Raw genomic sequence first — 18,526 nt, forward strand, 5'->3', positions numbered from 1 at the left:
GAGACAATGAGAACAAAGATGCAGTCCCTTTCTGATATCAAAAAAAGACAAATTTCCACCCTCCACAGGATGTTCATTTATAACTACTTAATGTTCGGTTTAATGATAAACAGTACCTACATTTAGTACTTCAAATTCATCAGCAACAGACAACAGTATAGTTATGGCGGACAAGGCACTCTTAAATTAGCATGGGAGTGGCTCTGCCTAGCACTAGGCCCTAAACACAAGGAGTTGGAGTAGATGAAGCCACACCTTTGTTTTGTATTTCAAAACAGGGACTGAAAAACTAAGATTATCACAGTAACTTTTGTAACTAAAATATATTTATTAGGTCGCGCCTAGGTAGCCATTGCGCTAAGTCTTCAAGACATGCTTTATCTACTCTATGGGCTTTCATCACGCCCATTACTTTTCATTAATTACTTTGTGTGCCTTTTTAAATTCCTTTCTTTAAATTGGTGAAACAATGCTATTTGTACCACCTTTGGGTGCGTTTTTCACTTTCATGGCGATTGGCCCTGTTACATGTCCTCCTACTCTTTTTTTAAATTGACGGTTTGATGGCGCACACTTTTTTTATATGTTCACCCATACACATTCATGAAGGGCTTCTTTGTTCACACGATCCTGTACGCTTCATGAAGGGAGTTGAACCACTGCTGCAATATAGCATTGTTTACTTTCTGTATTTTGTTTCGATTCATCGGAGTTCAACCATTGCCATAGTACGACATTGTTTCCTTTCCTATTTTGTTTCTATGTTCTTTACCAGCTACATATAAGCATGTATATTTACTGACTATACTGTAGTCTTATTAATTTCATCTTTGGTTCATAAGCTGCACATGCTCAGGGGATGTAAAACATGCCACGGGCTTCTGTCAGTTTGTGCTCAGCTGTATTTCAGTGCAATCATTGGCCTTCCAAAAAATAAGGCTGCACTGCAATTATGAATAATTGCAGAGTATGCATTCCACTAGTTTAAAAGTGTAAACAATAAAGATAAAAAGAGTTATCTGAAATGCAGGGGGAAGCCGTTTAATGCTTCAGAGAATGTTAATTTATGTGCAATATTTGGTAACAATCCATCGCATCAGTTGCATAACAAGATTCACTGTTTTATTTGGAAGCAATGTGATACCAACGTAGCCAACTGTGTTGTTAGAATATACTAAACTGTGATTGTGGATCACTGATGTTCGGTTATTGTCCCTTTAATACGCTCTTTAAAATGAGGTTACTGTTTTTGGCGTGTATGTGCCTTGGACGGGCAGCAAAGCACACCTGTAAAGAAGAGGGCCACGTTCTAGATCATGCATTGGTTTATGTATGAAATAGCCTGAGACATCTGCTCTTGTTAGGGACTTCCTAAAGCAAATTGCATGGCCCAGTGTGAAGTAATTGTATAGCTCTTCAATCCCTGGCGGCACAGCACTCAGGATAATGTGCTGCATGGCTAAACACTTATAAGGCCTACTGACTATGCCAATGCTTTTTTTTTTTATCACATAGTGGTTCAGTCCTATGAATGGAAAGATTTACATGCAGAATTTTTCCACAGAGGGGAGACAGAAACTAGATTCCTAGAATTTGTCTATGAAAAACTATTTTAAAAGGGTCTGACCAAAGTGAATATCAGCACTGGAACTAATGTTCCAATGTAAAGCACTTATAGAAAGCATATAGTGTAGCCTAGATGGCAGTTTTGAAGACTATTTGAACACCCTTCAAGAAGGTCTATTAACTTGATCTGAACATGAGGACAAATTATGGAGGTTGACAGAAGCACCGAAACTAACTAGTATTTGTAGTGGGTAAGGCCATGCCTAGCATGCAAGGGAGCCAATAGCTGCCTCTTTGCCATGGTGAGGTCCATTATAAGTGACAAGCAATTTCACGGAGGAACAAAAGTCATACCCACAACCTAAGCAGAATTTAAATGTCTTGCATGCATATAGATTACAGATTGTCAATAACGCGTCAAATAAGGGATTTGGAATATTTGTATAGCTAAATATTGTTGTTAAAGGCAAAGATTGAACGAATTTAGGAAAAAGAAAGGGGTGTCCCCCAAAACCTTATTCATCTTAAAGAAAACTGTATAATGCGGTGTAGTTGAGGGGAGGGGGTTAAAAGCTGAAATGATACTCCCTAAAAAGGCACCTTCCACGTCAAAGATGATATGAATACTGGTCACAAGTTTAAACGGCTAGAGATAACAGATTGGGAACACAATTAAAAAAACAGAGGGTCCCCTGCAACCTCCGGGACTCATATTACAAATCATACATGTTTTTGGGGAACCTTCTGGCTTACATCTCAACGCTGCCAAATCTACAGTGTTTCTGGTCAGTGGCTGCCCGCAGGATCTTGGCTGGGCGTTGGGCTAGTGGATTGAGTAAGGTGGGTTTAAATACCTAAGTGTTTTTGTGTCCCTAGATGAGACATTGGTGTGGACGCACAACTTGGAACCAGTTCTGACTCACTGAAGAGAGGAAGTTACGGGCCTGGTCGGTCTTGCCTCTGTCCTTAACTGGTCGATCTGCAATTTTCAAAATGGTGTTGCTGCCCCGGTTTTTATATCAACTACAGAATTTTCGGTACCCCATCTCAGGTAAATGGTTCCACCCTCTGATTTCTATTCTTAATGGTTTCTTTTAGGAGGGCGTGGCACCCTGAATTGCCCTTGGTAAGTGCTTTCAATACACATATTGCGGGGTCATCACGGTGGAAGACACGGAGTCATACTATCAGACATCACATCTTTTGCTCATTAATGACTGGTGGTATGATACCCAGGGCGACCCCGTATACTCATCTGAAAAATGGGCAATGGGAGATACCCCCCCCATTTCCTACCTATACGGTGGGGACTACTGTGGTGGCCTCCCTCTGGCGACTAAACAAGTTTTGATTCAATGGAGGCACGTACTTTGAAAAATGGGGTGGCTAAGGAGGCTGACACAGGACGCTGCTGTGGCAGGGGCCGCCCGCCTGTTGCTGCAGATTACTGCGTTGGAGGGTTCGGGGATGGGTTCTGATTGGGATCCCCACTCTGGGCCATGTCACGAACAGTACATTCCTTAAGTCATTTCAGGCCTTGTAGGCAGAATACCACGCCATCATGGCCAATTTGTTTTGTTACTTACAGTTCTGACATGCATTAAATCCATACAATGAAGCCCTACCTAACCTTACCAAATTTAATCCTTTGGAGAGTAAGCACTTCCTGGGTGATCTGGGTAACAACAAAATTGCCAAAATCTATCAGACTCTCATTTCCAACTGTTCGGACACATTCACTGCTCTCCGATGTACATGGAAGGCAGACGTAGGGGCTTTGGACAATGAGGACTGGACAGAAGATCTGGTGGGTGTGTGGCCACTGCTGCAAGACTTCGGCTGATTCAACTTTGGTATCTTCAAAGGGTATATTTTACCTGTCATCGGCTCTGGAGAATGGGTGTGATTGCCTCCGCATCATGTCTTTGTTGTAACACAGAAGGTGGATTTTTTTTTCTTTTTATATATATATATATATATTTTTTTATTATTATTATTATTATTTTTTTTACACACGGTGTGGATTTGGCAGGCTCCCAATCGAATTCTGGCAGGGGGTGACATCCTGTCTGTGTAGGGTTTTGTACTGGATGATCCAGATGGACAAGACGCTCACACTCCTTCACATCAGCGACATGCTGGGCAGTAATCCCTACAAGCAGGCATTGCTGTTTGTGAGCTTGACCCTAGTGAAGTGAGACACTGCAAGGGAGTGGAAGGCTGCACCCCGCCTCCCCATCACTGGCAGCATCGAAGAATGGTCTAGATCACTGCATGGGATTGAAGGTGGCGATGTATAAAACCAGGGGCTGTCCACAAGATATGTCTACAAGATATGGCAGGCGTGGGCAGAATACAGAGGCATAGTGCTAGGTTCCACATGCTATGTACGGCAAATGGTGTAAAGTGGACCTCGGGATTTAGTAGCCAGGAAAACTTTACATCATATTGCAAGAGCATGGGTGGGGGAACTCCCCAAGTTTATGCTTTTGTTTACATATCTATTTATCTCTGTTTTCTGCTTCCTTATTTGTCTGCTTCATGAGCCGTATATGCCTTATAAACCCAACAAGATTTGTTCTATTAAAAAAACAAAACCCAAATGATCAGGTTTCCTCATACAGGGAAGGAAGAGAAGGAAACCATGCAAATTCCTCAGAGCAAAATCTTTCTGCAACAGAAACAAACCTCTAGGACCCAACTGCTACAAGCAGCACCATTCCACATTGGACTAAACTAAAATGTTGAAATTATGTAAATGAGAAAAATGTAATAATTTCCTTCAAGGGGTACAAAGAGGTTTAGCTCTCCAAAGCATAGTGTCAGCACTAGGAGGAGACGTGGTCCAATGGGCAGAGCTGCTGACTTTCGAGCTGGAAACCAGAATGGAGTCTGGACTCCAATCAGCGTCCTGTAATTCTGAGTAAACCACTTAATCTCCCTGTGCCCATCCAAATAAAATCTTACCTTGAGTAATGTTATCTGGGGGAAACGTACTAAGCAAAGCATCCTGAACAATGCAGGTGTTTCCCACCCAAGCGGAACAATGCTTCCCTAAACAACAACTGCCTTAACCACGCATTGCAGAGAAAAGGCAGAACGGTCTAGTGGATCAGGGGAAGACGCGGTGAGGTAAGTGAGGCTGGGGCAGAGTTTGGGAGGTAGTTTTTAGGGGTGGGGTGGATTTAGGGCTTAGAGTGGATGGAGGGTAGGGGTAGTTTATTTGTTAGGGGTGGGGTAGTTTATTTTTTTAGGGCTTAGGGAGGGTGGGGGTCAGGGTAGTTTAGTTTTTAGGGGGAGGGTTTAGAGCTCAATGCGGGTGTCAGCGTAGATTTGTTTTTAGGGGTGGGGAGGTTTTAGGGCCGCAGGTGGGTGGGGTCAGGTTAGTTTTTTTATGTAAACTGGGGGGGGGGTGGTTTTTAGGGCTGGGGGTAGTTTTTGGCCTCAGAGCGGGTGGGGGGTTGGGGTAGGTTTTTTGGCTTAAGAGTGGGGGTTGTATGATATAACCACACATGCCGTTTCCACATATGACTTTACTAAGCATGGTTTTACAACAAAATTCATTGTAAAGGCTTGCGTGGTAAAGGCATGTGTGGAAAAGATTCAGTTGTGGTTCGACTGCGTTGTTAAGGCATGCATGGGTCATTGTGTCATACAACCGTAATTTAGTGTTCACGCAAAGCGATTTATGCCCTTTTTGAAGCCTGTGCTAAATTTATTAAAACAAAAATAAAACTACACACAGAGCAAGTTGCTTTCACCTCTATTTAGTGGCATTCCTACTATAACCAAGAAAATGGCCACCTCGTCATCAGAAATTCCTAAGTGTTAAAGGTACTATGTGCGTACACCAAATCCTCATCTACAGCAATTGAAGGTAGGAATGGATATCTGAGTCCTCGCGCAGGGAGAGGACATCATTTGGGTGGGTCTAACAAGAACCCTTCACAGGGTCTCTGCAAACGCGAACCACATATTGTAAGCCAATTGTGAACAACTTGTATAACTATGCAGAGTAGGATCTAGAAGTATTTACATATGGCGATGTACTGAAGGAGAGGAAACTATAACAGAATGCGTAATCCCTCCAAAGGAGAAACACTGACATTCCACAGAAAGCATTTGTCCTCTCAAGTTCTGAAGGAAAGGTGTATTTAGGGGAACCTCACTCAATTATAACAAAGACTATCCTCAGAAGGAATGAACACTCCTATTGTGCACAGTGCACTCTGCAGATTCTGACCAAATGAGGCAGACAACAGGCGAGCAACCCTTATAAATTAATCTTTCCAGTTTCCCTTTGTACACATTTCCACAGCCAACAGGCGTAGGGTTTGGGATTCAGAATATTATTGCTTGTTTATTTTTAAAATTCACTGAGGCTGCATTTTCATTGCGTTTCCTAAACAGGCTACATGACTGAACATAACACTGTTCAGTAAAAAGCAAACTCCTAAGATGGAAATGGAAAAGCAAAAAAGTGCTGAACAGTCAGATTCCAGAACAACAGTACAACATCTGTATGTCAATTGTACCATGCAGGGTCTGGTTTCCCTTTTAATTTTACCAGATTCAGATGACATTAACAACATTTAACACTTTTGTTGAGTAGGTTATATTCAAGAAATGCGTAGCACAAAAAGTAAAGAACATGATGATCTGAAGAACAAGTTATTTACCTTCAGTAATGGTCTTTCTGGTGGATACTACCTAACTGCAGATTCCTCACATTGTGAATATCCCTAGGCACCAGTTTAAATCCAGAAGAAGTTTCAGCATAGCCCTTGCGCACTGGTAGGTGGCATAATGCAGCTCTGTGTCAACTCCGCTCCGCCGCAAACGTGACACCTGGAGCCATACATAGGCGCCACCTATGCACACTCAAAACAGATTGTTTCTGAATATTGTCCACAACCTCAGAAGCGGAGCTCAGTACTAATCACTTATGCCAATGTATAGGTCTCTAGTACTGGGAACTTTTTAGATGAAAAAGAGTCAATTCCACTGAATAGGGAAGTAAAAGTGTGGTGAGGAATCTGCAGTTATAGTATCCACCAGAAAGAGTGTTATAGTTCTTTTGGCACAGACAAAAAGGCAGAATTGCCAAAATGCCTTTTCTGTCAACCCTAGCTGTCAAGGCATTAAAGCTTGGCGAGTATGTGTACTGATGTCCACGCTGCAGCCTGATAGATGCCCAGGGCAGGTAATTCCCATGCGAGAGCAGTGGTACCAGCCTTGTCCATGATGGAATGGGCCCTCAATCCTTCTAGCGCCAGTTTCTACTCCATTGCGTAGCAGATTTTAAAACAGGGAAATATCCATCTAGATAAGTTCCGCTTCTACACTGCTTTGCCTTTTACCCAGAAAATCCCACAAAGAGCTGATTGTCCACTCTGTAGTCTTTGGTATGAGCTATGTAGAAGCTGAGAATTCTCCTGGGGCCAAAACAATGGTGCCTCTGTTCCTCTTTCGAGGGATGAGGCTGGGCCCAGAACACTGGAAGAGTGATGGATTGGCTGACATGGTAAGCCATTACAACCTTTGGAAGAAAGGCTGCATTGGTCGTGAGCGCCAGTACAAGCGGTATAAGGCAGCTAAATTGACAGACCGTGCTTGAAGCTCACTCATGCCATGAAGCTCACTCATGCCATGGGCTAATGTTATCACAATGAGAAAAAACATCTTCAGGGTCACCAGACAAAGGGGAAGACTGTGTAACAAATTAAAAAGGGTTTCACAACAGGAAAGTAAGGAGCAAGTTAAGGGCTCACTGTGGAATCACAAAAGGCTTCGGGATAAACAAATGGACCAAACACTTACAAAATGCATCCCAATGGATGATTTTAAGAGTGAACATTAGTGCAGTAACCCCAAGAAAGCAGACAGTACATACTGCAAGCCCTTGGAGGAAAAAAGCCACAAACTTGTCCCAGCGCCCTGCAGATTTTGTGGAAGGACACCTGGCAGCTAAGATAATATCCACTACCTCGGAAGGGAGATCAAAAGCATTCAACCATCGTCACTCAATCTCCATACATGGAGGTGTAGATTGTGTGCAAGACCCTGCACTGCTGTGCAACAAATGATCCTCCTGAAGCAGTTGCCGTATCGGAGGACAGATGTTCATGTCCAGAAATTCTGGGTTCCAAACTCTCCTGGTCAAATCCAGAGCTACTTGGATGATTTGGTCCCAGTCATTCATGATCTTCTTCACAACTTGAGGCAGAAGTGGCAGTAGCGGGAAAGCATACAGAAGTACTGTGCCACTCTCTAGACGAAATGCATCTGAGTGAGACCTCTTGAAAATTTGAAAGTGCACCACTGTTGACACTGCGCATTCTCGCTGGTGGTGAAGAGATCTAGCCAAGGATGTCCCCACTGATGGAAGACATCCTATGCTATTTTTGGATGTAGTTGCCATTCATGGTCAGCGAGGTGCTGGTGGCCAAGTTAGTCAACTCTAGCGTTTTAACATCCTGCCCGGTGTTTCATGATCAGGAAAATGACTTGTCGATTCTGCCAATAGCCGAGGTGAGGAGAGTCCTGGCACAGGCCCTGGAACATCACACAGCCCCTGCTTGTTGCAGCACCATATGGCAGTGGTGTTGTCCATGGGAAATTGAAACAGCCTCCACTGATGGGCGGCAGGTATGCCTTAAACACCAAGCTAATAGCATGAGCTCATTTTGAGGAGGTGGGTCTTCACCAGAAACTAGAGCCCTCTAATCACCACTCCTTTCAGACATCCTCCACAAACTAGAAGTGAATCATCTGTTACCACTGTCAGCTACAAATAAGGTAGGGAGAGGAGTCCACAGCTGGTTGAATAGTGGCTGAGCAGCTGTGGTGAATCCAATTTAGTTTTTATTGTGACTCAGGAGATTAGTTTAGCCCTTTGGTTTGCAGGCCTGTGCCACCATCACCTAGTGACTTTTAACCTACTTAACTTGCTCTGTTTTAGTTCATTTATTTTATTATTTATTTTAAGATGGCTGCCATTGTTTATAGTTATAGAAATGTATTGATTTGTATCATCAGTGCCACTCTTTGAAGGCGTCATTATCAGCGTCATGATCAGTGATGTAGATAGGTATTAACATCATGTTCCTTCCTCACTTATGTGTGATAGGAACATAATGTACACTTGTTGGGGATTGTTTGTATAATTTCTGCCACAAGTCTGCCTTATCAGTTGTTTGGGAACAAACCTGTGTCAGACATCCTACATGCTCTGTATAAATACATCTCACACAGACAGGGCCCTTAGAGGGATTCCTTCCAGATACCATCTATGCTGCACGTCGCCTTGCTGCAGAACTCAGCCTCTGTGTCACCACGGAGTCTGACCTATAGACCTAATTCCAAGGTAACAAGGGTTGGGGGAGCTTCTAATGGACATGGTACTGGCAGATTAGGTGTATCATACCTGGTTCTCATTAGAGATTAGGTCCTCATTAACCTAATACTTGCAGCTCATGCATTTTATCGTAGGTTGAAGTATTTTCAATTAGTATATTGAAAACACTCCTGCATCCCCTTCATTGCCTGTGTGTGACTGAGAATTATTACTAACGTCAGAAAAGGATAACTTCTGTTCCACTACGACTTCCCTCAGAGGTCTAATCTACAGTTCATGCATAAGGCTGCCAGAAATCACCTTTTACTGTTTGGGCTATTAGTGAGGTACTGCTTGTGAGCAGTGAGAGTTGGGCCCACAGTTGTGACTTGTTGTAGGAGTGACTCAGTCGCCTACAAACAAAAGTGCCGTCTTCCCTAAACCAGCAGTCTCACTTAGGAGCTAGAGTCCAACTATGACACAGCCATCACTGCAGATCTTTTGAAGTCTCCTCCGAGACAGATGGAAAAGATCTCCTGTTACTAAGCCCACTAAGACTTCAGATCCCACTGCAGAACCCACATATGCCATCTGGCATGGTCGATAAGCATGATGCAGGAAGACAATAGGCCAAAAAACCTAAGAACCATCCTTACAGAAATCCAGGTTTGAGGCTGAAACATCAAGATCTGTCAACACCAGGACAGTGCGCGCTCTACGGGCGTCTAGCATGCAAAAACCCAACACTCTCAAGATACTGTAATTTATGCATTGTGGTGATATGTTATTGTTGACCTTTTGCATTGCAGAATTCAATCCAGAAGATTCATAATTAAGGTGCTTATAAATACTGTTAATTTGGAATGTATTGCTGCAGGCTTCCAGAGTGAGTCAGGGTGTGGTCCCTTTCCAGGGCCTTTTAGAAGCTTTCCCTGTAGCATGCCTGGGTGTGGTTATGGGCTGGGCCAAGACTCTATAAAAGGGAGTCAGCCCAGCTCCACGTGCTCACTATTCAGAGGTCCCAGTGCAGAGCAGCAGCAACTTCCTGAGCTCCTGTTCCGGTGGCCTACTTTGAGCTTCCAGGCCTCTGTGCTTTATTCTTCAGTGGTGATTCTTAGTCAGGGTGGTAAGGTGGAGGTTGGGCTGGGCCCCCGACCCCGTATTCAATGACGCTCTAATTCTTGGGCCTAATTCCTGATGTTAATAATATTTTGTTCATGCACGTGTAATTGTGCATTTAGACTTTGCATGGCATTTGTGTGCACGCATTCGAATCGGCGAGACGCGCAATTCTTTCCTTGAGTGCTTTTCATGTTATTCATTGTGCGCAACCATTTCTTGGCATTTTCATGGTGGCATTTAAATCGGACACGCGCGCAATTCTTTCCTGGTGTGTAATTCTTGATATTCACTGTACGCTACCATTTTCTTGGCAGTCTCATGGTGACATTCGCATCGGCAACTTGCGCGATTCTATCCTTGTGTGAAATTCTTGGTATTCATTGTACGCTACCATTTCCGAGGCATTTTAATGGTGGCATTTGAATCGGCAAGACGCGCGATTCTTTCCATGAGTGCTTTTTCATGCTATTCATTGTGCGCCACCATTTCTTGATATTTTCATGGTGGCATTCGAATCGGCAACACACGCGATTCTTTCCTTGTGTGATTCTTGATATTCATTGTACGCTACCATTTCCGAGGCATTTTAAAGGTGGCATTTGAATCTGCGAGACGCGCAATTCTTTCCTTGAGTGCTTTTCATGTTATTCATTGTGCGCTACCATTTCTTAGCATCTGAATCGCCAACACGTGCAATTCTTTCCTAGAGTGTGATTCTTGATATTCATTGTACGCTACCATTTCCGAGGCATTTTCATGGTGGCATTTGAGTCGGCAAGATGCGCGATTCTTTCTTTGAGGTTAATTCATGATATTCATGGTGCGCTACCATTTCTTGGCAGTGTCATGGTGGCTTTCGAATCGCCAAGACGTGCAATTCTTTTCCTCGTGTATGAGTTGACAAGTCACGTGATTTATTCCTTAAATCTACATCGTGTGATTTCATGGTGCACAATCCTTTATGGTGTTTAATACACATATAAAACCTACAATTGGCGCAATTCTCTTTCCAAGGTGTTTTTTGAGAACACAACAAGACCAGAGTTCTAGATGTAATGCTGTGTGTTCCTGATATGTATTCAAGATTCATATGATTGTTTTAGAAATTGCTCAGAGTGTTTCCTGATTCTCATCCTAAAGAAAGTACTTGAATCTGAAAGTTCTATTTAACTTTTCTTGTTTCCTCCTCAGGTATTCGGTCATCTGAAGCCTAGACAGTTTTAGGATTATTCTAGGGTTGTTCATGTTTTCAGAAATGACAAAGCTTAGAGTTATAGCATGGCACTGATTTCATGAGATGTAATTTTGATGTTGTGTTTTAACGTTTTGCTTCCTGCAGGTCTCCTTCCCAGCTGTTCCCTTCCTAATCCCCTTTTCCCCACTTGGACTCTCTTAGACTTTGTGGCAAATCTAATCAGAGTATTGGATCTGTCTTGTGGTGGAAGTGTTGGTAACGTGCACAGACCCTGAGGATCTGGTGACTCTGACAGAATAGTGAGCCAACAAATTATTATCCTCCTGGTTTGTGTATGTTCTCAGCATGGCCACACTGGACGAACTAGTCAAGGCTATCACCCAGCTCCAGTCGGAAGTGGTATCATCAAAAGATTTAACAAATAGTCTAGCTGAGAGAGTGAGTCAGTTACAGGATAAGGTTGAGAAGAAAGAACAAAGTCCCACAGGTGTGTCTTGGCCAGGTACTTCTTCTCAGACTTCTGGAGGTAATCCGACTAACATTTCCCTCAATGTTCCTTCAGCCATTCCCTTAGCTCCCCCAGAACGTTTCTCAGGTGACCCCATGAAAGCGCAATCTTTCCTGGTTCAAGTGGAATTACACTTCACTTGTAGACCACATACTTTTCCCGATGCCCAGTCCAAAGTGGCTTTCTTGTTGTCATATCTGTCTGGAGATGCAGCTACTTGGGCTATTCCTCTTGTGCGTAAAGATAGTCCCCTGTTGTACAACTGGAGAAATTTTGTTTGTGAGTTTGAGAGAGTTTTTGATCGTAGAACTGTAACATTGTCAGCAGATCGTGAACTATTAGACTTACGTCAGGGGAATCAGGACTTAGTGTCATATTTAGCCAACTTTAATCAGCTGGTCGCTGAGACATCCTGGCCAGAGGAAAAACAAGCAGCCTTGTTTTACAAAGGACTGAAAGAGGAGTTAAAAGATATCTTGACGCAAATCAACCCCCAACCCACAGACTGTCAAGAATTAATAAACCTTGTCTTGTGGCTTGACCATTGTTTAACTGAACGAAGAGGAATGCGTAAAAAGACTGAAAAATATTCATGGCGTTTTCACGACAACAGAGACTCAAGAAATCCGAAAGAAAGAACGCCTGAACCGATGGAGATTGGAACCATAAGGAGACCTTTGACCAAAGATGAAAAGGACCTACGCAGAAAACATGGACAATGTCTCTACTGTGGGCGAAAAGGTCATTTCGTCAAATACTGTTCAATCAAACCAAAGAACAAACAAGGTCCAGTTCAGAAGGTTGCAGCCAATGCATCAGTCAAGTCAGAAAACTAAAACACCCAAGATGCAGAGAAGTGTTGCTCTTGGGTGTCACCGTGGACCCTTCACAATCCAGACATCTCAAACTGGGAATAAGAATTCAGGTCAAGAAAAAGACATATTTCAAGAAGGCTCTAGTCGATTCTGGGGCTACCGGGAACTTTGTTGACGCCCAACTGGTTCGTGCATGGGGGATCCCATGTATTGAAAAGAAGACCCCAGAAATCATCCAGGCAGTCGATGGAAAACTCTTGACTGGAGGTCCGGTAACTCTTCAAACTGTACCCTTGTCAGTAATTTGTGAAGGTAAAAATCAAAGAAAGAAACATAAAGAGAAGCTTATCCTGGATGTGATCCATGCTCCCCAGTATGGGATCATGCTTGGCTTGCCATGGTTAACTCATCACAATCCAGAGATTAATTGGGCAGAACTAAAGGTCGTGTTCTCATCCGTGCTATGTAAAGAACGATGTCTCCAAATGACTCAAGAATCAGAAGTTCGCAATTCTTACATAGCTACCGCCGCAGAGAAAGAAGTTCAGTTGCCCAAACAGTATTCATCTTATGAAGATGTATTTGATGAGAAGGAAGCAGAGAACTTACCTCCTCATAGATCTTATGACTGTCAAATTGATCTAGTTCCAGGTGCGATACTTCCCAACTGTCCTGTGTATGCCCTGTCAGAACATGAAAATCAACATTTACGAAAATACTTGGATCAATTCTTAGAGAATGGTTTCATCCGCCCCTCTAAGTCTCCCACAGCTTCTACTTTATTTTTTGTTCCAAAAGCGAACGGGGAGCTTCGAACTTGTATCGACTATAGGGGTTTGAACAAAATCACCATCAAGAACTAATATCCTTTGCCTCTAATTCCGGTCTTACTGGAACAAGTAAAGAAAGCAAAAATTTACACAAAGCTTTATCTTCGAGGTGCTTATCATTTGGTCAGAATGAGAGAGGGTGACGAATGAAAAACGGCATTCAAAACAAGATATGGCCTTTTTTAATACACCGTCATGCCTTTTGGTCTGTGCAATGCTCCAGCAGCATTTCAATTCTTCTTAAATGACGTTCTTAGAGAGTACCTCGATATCTTTACCATAGTCTACATTGATAACATTTTGATGTACTCAGACAATGAAAATGTTCAACATGTCCAAAAAAAAATTGGCAGCCCTTCGCAAACACCATTTATATTGCAAACTAATCACATGTGAGTTTCATGTTACCACAGTTGAGTTTTTAGGGGTTATCCTTACCCCTCAAGGTATGGTGATGGCAGAAAAGAAAGTAAAAGCCGTATCTGATTGGCCCACCCCAAAGACTGTTCGTGATGTACAATGTTTCCTGGGCTTTGCAAATTTTTACCGGAGGTTCACCAACCATTTCTCCCAGACAGTGGCTCCAATTACTAAGCTATTAAGAAAGAAATAGAAAAATTTGTGTGGTCCCCAGAAGCTGATCAAGCCTTTTAAACTCTGAAAGAGGTTTTTCCACTTCCCCAGTTTTGACTCATCAAGATGCGGATCGGCCTTTCATACTGGAAGCTGATGCTTCAGATGTGGCTATAGGAGCCGTTTTATCACAACGAAACAAAGACACTGGTCAGCTTCATCCTGTAGCTTACATGTCTCGGAAGTTGAACGAAGCCGAACAGAACTATGTAATTGCTGAAAAAGAGCTTCTGGCGATTTGTGACGCCTTTAAAGAATGGAGGCATCATTTGTTGGGGGCCAAATATACTGTCACAGTATATACTGATCACCGTAATCTTCAATTCATGAGTTCCGCCAGACTTTTTACTCCTCGGCAACTACACTGGATGCTGTTTTTTGCCGAGTTTGATTTTGTGGTAACTTTCCGGCCTGGTAAAGATAATCGCAAAGCTGACGCCTTGTCCCGCCAAGAGTCTACCACATTGCCTGCAGTTCAACCCTCCAGGGCTATCATTGCTCCTGACAAAGTCCTATGTATCATAAAAACAGAAGATTTCTTTGAAGACATTCGCAATTCATTCACTGTTGAAAAATGGCAGACATGGGCCCAAGCAGATCTAAAAAGGTCAATCAAGCAAGGATTACCCTTTCATGACGCCCGTTTGTTCGTGCCCACTACCAACATTCGCATGATAGTGTTTCATTGGTTGCATGTTATACCTACGGCAGGTCACCCAGGTATTCCTAAAACTCTTGAATTAACCTAATGCTACTTTTGGTGGCCTACCTTAACAAAGGATGTAAAAACGATGGTAAACAACTGCGAAGTCTATGCTCGCACTAAAACAAGTCATTCAAAACCGAAAGGGTTGCTACACCCACTCCCAACCCCAAGTCGTCCGTGGGAGCACATCTCTTTAGACTTTCTTACAGGTCTGCCAGTGGTTCAACAGCATTCAGTAATTCTGGTGGTAGTAGATAGTCTCACGAAATATGGACATTTCATTGCCTGTAAGAAATGACCTACCTCTAGTGAACTGGCAACTATCTTACTGAATAGAGTGGTTTGTTATCATGGACTGCCAAAAGTGATCCATTCCGATCGGGAGTCAAAATTTGCCTCCAACTTCTGGAAGACATGGTGTAAAACACTCCAAGTGACATATACCCTATTTACGAGCCACCATCCTCAAACAGATGGTCAAACTGAGAGACTAAATCAGACTTTGAAGCAATACCTACATGCTTACGCTGAGAAAGCACTTCATTCTTGGACATCAATGCACTGGTTAGCTGAGTTAGCCTACAACAACTCCTTCCACACTTCTACTGGCGTTACACCTTTCTTTGGGTTGTTTGGCTATCATCCTCACACCTTGCACATCACAATTCCTCAAGAAAGTTCTCTCACTCCAGCTGTGTCAGAAACCATTCAACATTTGCATCAAACTCAGAAATCGATTCAACAGCATTTAGAGAAAGCCAAACAGAAATACAAAAAGCATTATGACAAGAAACATTGTGAGGGACCGCAGTATCAACCAGGTGACAAAGTGTGGCTTTCCACAAAACATATAGACTTCAAGAGGAAGCACATGTATAACCCCAAATTTATAGGTCCTTACACTGTTCTTCAGCAAATCAATCCTGTGACCTATAAACTGCAATTGCCAAAATCATTACGGATTCATCCAGTGTTCCATACTTCCCTCATAAAAAAGGCTGTCCAAAAGATCCCCCCTCATCCAGCTCCTGTTCTAGTACAGGGGGGAGAAGAAGACGAAGTCAAGAAAGTGTTGGAGTTGAAACTGAGAGGGCGTAACCTATGGTATTTAATCTCATGGAAAGGTTATGGACCTGAAAGTAATTCACGTGTTTCCGCATCTGATGTTCATGCTCCAGTACTTCTGAGACGCTTTCATCGTCTCAATCCAGATAAGCCAGCCCCTAGAGCGCGCATGGGAGAAGGGAGTACTGTCAACACCAGGACAGTGCGAGCTCTACGGGCGACTAGAATGCGAAAACCCAACACTATCAAGATACTGTAATTTATGCATTGTGATGATATGTTATTGTTTAACCTTTTGCATTGCAGAATTCAATCCAGAAGATTAATTCTTAAGGTGCTTATAAATACTGTTCATTTGCAATGTATTGCTGCAGGCTTTCAAAGTGAGTCAGGGTGTGGTCCCTTTCCAGGGCCTTCTAGAAGCTTTCCCGGTAGCATGCCTGGGTGTGGTTGTCGGCTGGGCCAAAACTCTATAAAAGGGAGTCAGCCCAGCTCCACGTGCTCACTATTCAGAGGTCCCGGTGCAGAGCAGCAGCAACTTCCTGAGCTCCTGTTCCGGTGGCCTACCTTGACCTTCCAGGCCTCTGTGCTTTATTCTTCAGTGGTGATTCTTAGTCAAGGCGGTAAGGCGGAGGTTGGGCTGGGCCCCGGACACCGTATTCAATGACGCTCTAATTCTTGGGCCTAATTCCTGATGTTAATAACATTTTGTTCATGCGCGTGTAATTGTGCATTTAGACTTTGCATGGCATTTGTGTGCATACATTCGAATCGGCGAGACGCGCGATTCTTTCCTTGAGTGCTTTTCATGTTATTCATTGTGCGCTACAATTTCTTGGCATTTTCATGGTGGCATTTGAATCGGCAACACGCGCGATTCTTTCCTGGTGTGTAATTCTTGATATTCACTGCATGCTACCATTTTCTTGGCAGTCTCATGGTGACATTCGAATCGGCAACTTGCGCAATTCTATCCTTGTGTGAAATTCTTGGTATTCATTGTACGCTACCATTTCTGAGGCATTTTAATGGTGGCATTTGAATCGGCAAGACGCGCGATTCTTTCCTTGAGTGCTTTTTCATGTTATTCATTGTGCGCCACCATTTCTTGACATTTTCATGGTGGCATTCGAATCGGCAACACGCGCAATTCTTTCCTTGTGTGTGATTCTTGATATTCGTTGTACGCTACCATTTCCGAGGCATTTTCATGGTGGCATTCGAGTCGGCAAGATGTGCGATTCTTTCTTTGAGGTTAATTCATGATATTCATGGCATGCTACAATTTCTTGGCAGTGTCATGGTGGCGTTCGAGTCGGCAAGACGCGCAATTCTTTTCCTTGTGTATAAATAATGTAAATTGCTGTGCGTTACCATTCTAAGACATTTTCCTTGGTAGCATTTTGAGTTGACAAGTCACGTGATTTATTCCTTAAATCTACATCGTGTGATTTCATGGTGCACAATCCTTTATGGTGTTTAATACACATATCATCATCAAACAGACTTTATTCGACTTTCAGCCAATGCACCCATGAATTTCCTTACAGTTAATTCTAAAAAGTAGAGAATTTGCCAAAAATTCCAGACATTCCAATAAAATTAGGCCAATGCGCCCATAGACTTCCTTACAGTCAGTACTGTACATAGAAAATTTGCCAAAATTCCGCACATTTCAATAGAGGATAAAATCTGTAGGCTAAAATACGCATCACAACACTGGCGCAAATTAGTCGATCTTAAAAAAGGCAATAAGAGACATTTTCTTTGTTTATCATAAAATTTACAAAAGAGGACCACGTGCGTCGTAGATTGGTCTGCCTTCGCATCACAGGGGCATGATCTTAGGGGTGTACTCCAATCATTCATAGTCGGAAAGGTTACTAAACGATGGAAAGTATCTAAATGTAATCTTGTAAGGACAAATCGATGTTGAGGGTTTGTCACGCTTGCTAAATAAGGCTGCACAGCATCCGTAAACAAGATTAGTTGATTAGACATAACACTAGGTTTTTTTGATTCAACTTCCCATCTCTGTTCTTCCAGGTGCTTCAATGTCAAGGCCCTCAGTTCTTTCCTGGTTATTTTTTCCAGTGATTGTGGGTTTAAGTAATAGTCTTTGCAACCCAAATTTCCGAAAAAGGTCATGATGTATCTCAAACAGGGAACTCTAAGCGAGTGTGTTAGCCTCATACAAACAGATAGAATGGCCTTGTTTAGTCCATTATGCTCGGAGGTCCACACTTTGTGCCATAGTAATAGTGGCTGTATCTTTATCAAATCAACCGCAAAAGAGACCCCTCATTCCGCATGGCTTATGAATGATTATGTGCTATTTGGTACCATTAGCAGGTATCTGAGGAAATCATTCTCCACTATCTGAATCGAATTACAATTGGTATACCCCCAAATACCTGCTCCATACATAGCAGCCAAGATGCAGTTAGCTTTATAGATATTTACCATGTTCGGCGGGGTAATCCCCCCTAGCCTTTTAGAAAAAATCTTCAAGGCCGCCGTTGTTTTAATGATCTGATCTTTTTTTGTTTTCACACAGTGTGCCCAAGTACCCTGTTTGTCAAACATTATACCCAAATATGAGAAAGCACGAGCTATCTCCACCTTGTCCTCATGGATAGTAGTGTTATAGGTCTTACCCTGTTTCCTGCCACATTTCATTCTAAAAGTTTTGGAAAGGTTGACTGTAAGTCCCAAATTTGTCATGAAGGTTATACAAGTAGTTAAGAGTT

The 18,526-nt window shown here is 42.8% G+C and overlaps 1 protein-coding gene across 1 annotated transcript in view; it reads right to left on the reverse strand.

The window, feature by feature from the left end:
- LOC138300931 (inhibitor of nuclear factor kappa-B kinase subunit alpha-like) overlaps positions 1-18,526 on the reverse strand; it is a 417,875-nt gene that overhangs the window by 210,968 nt on the left and 188,381 nt on the right. The window lies entirely within an intron of this gene.

This window comes from Pleurodeles waltl, chromosome 6 (genome assembly GCF_031143425.1).
Source record: "Pleurodeles waltl isolate 20211129_DDA chromosome 6, aPleWal1.hap1.20221129, whole genome shotgun sequence".
In the NCBI taxonomy this organism is placed as follows: Eukaryota; Metazoa; Chordata; class Amphibia; order Caudata; family Salamandridae; genus Pleurodeles; species Pleurodeles waltl.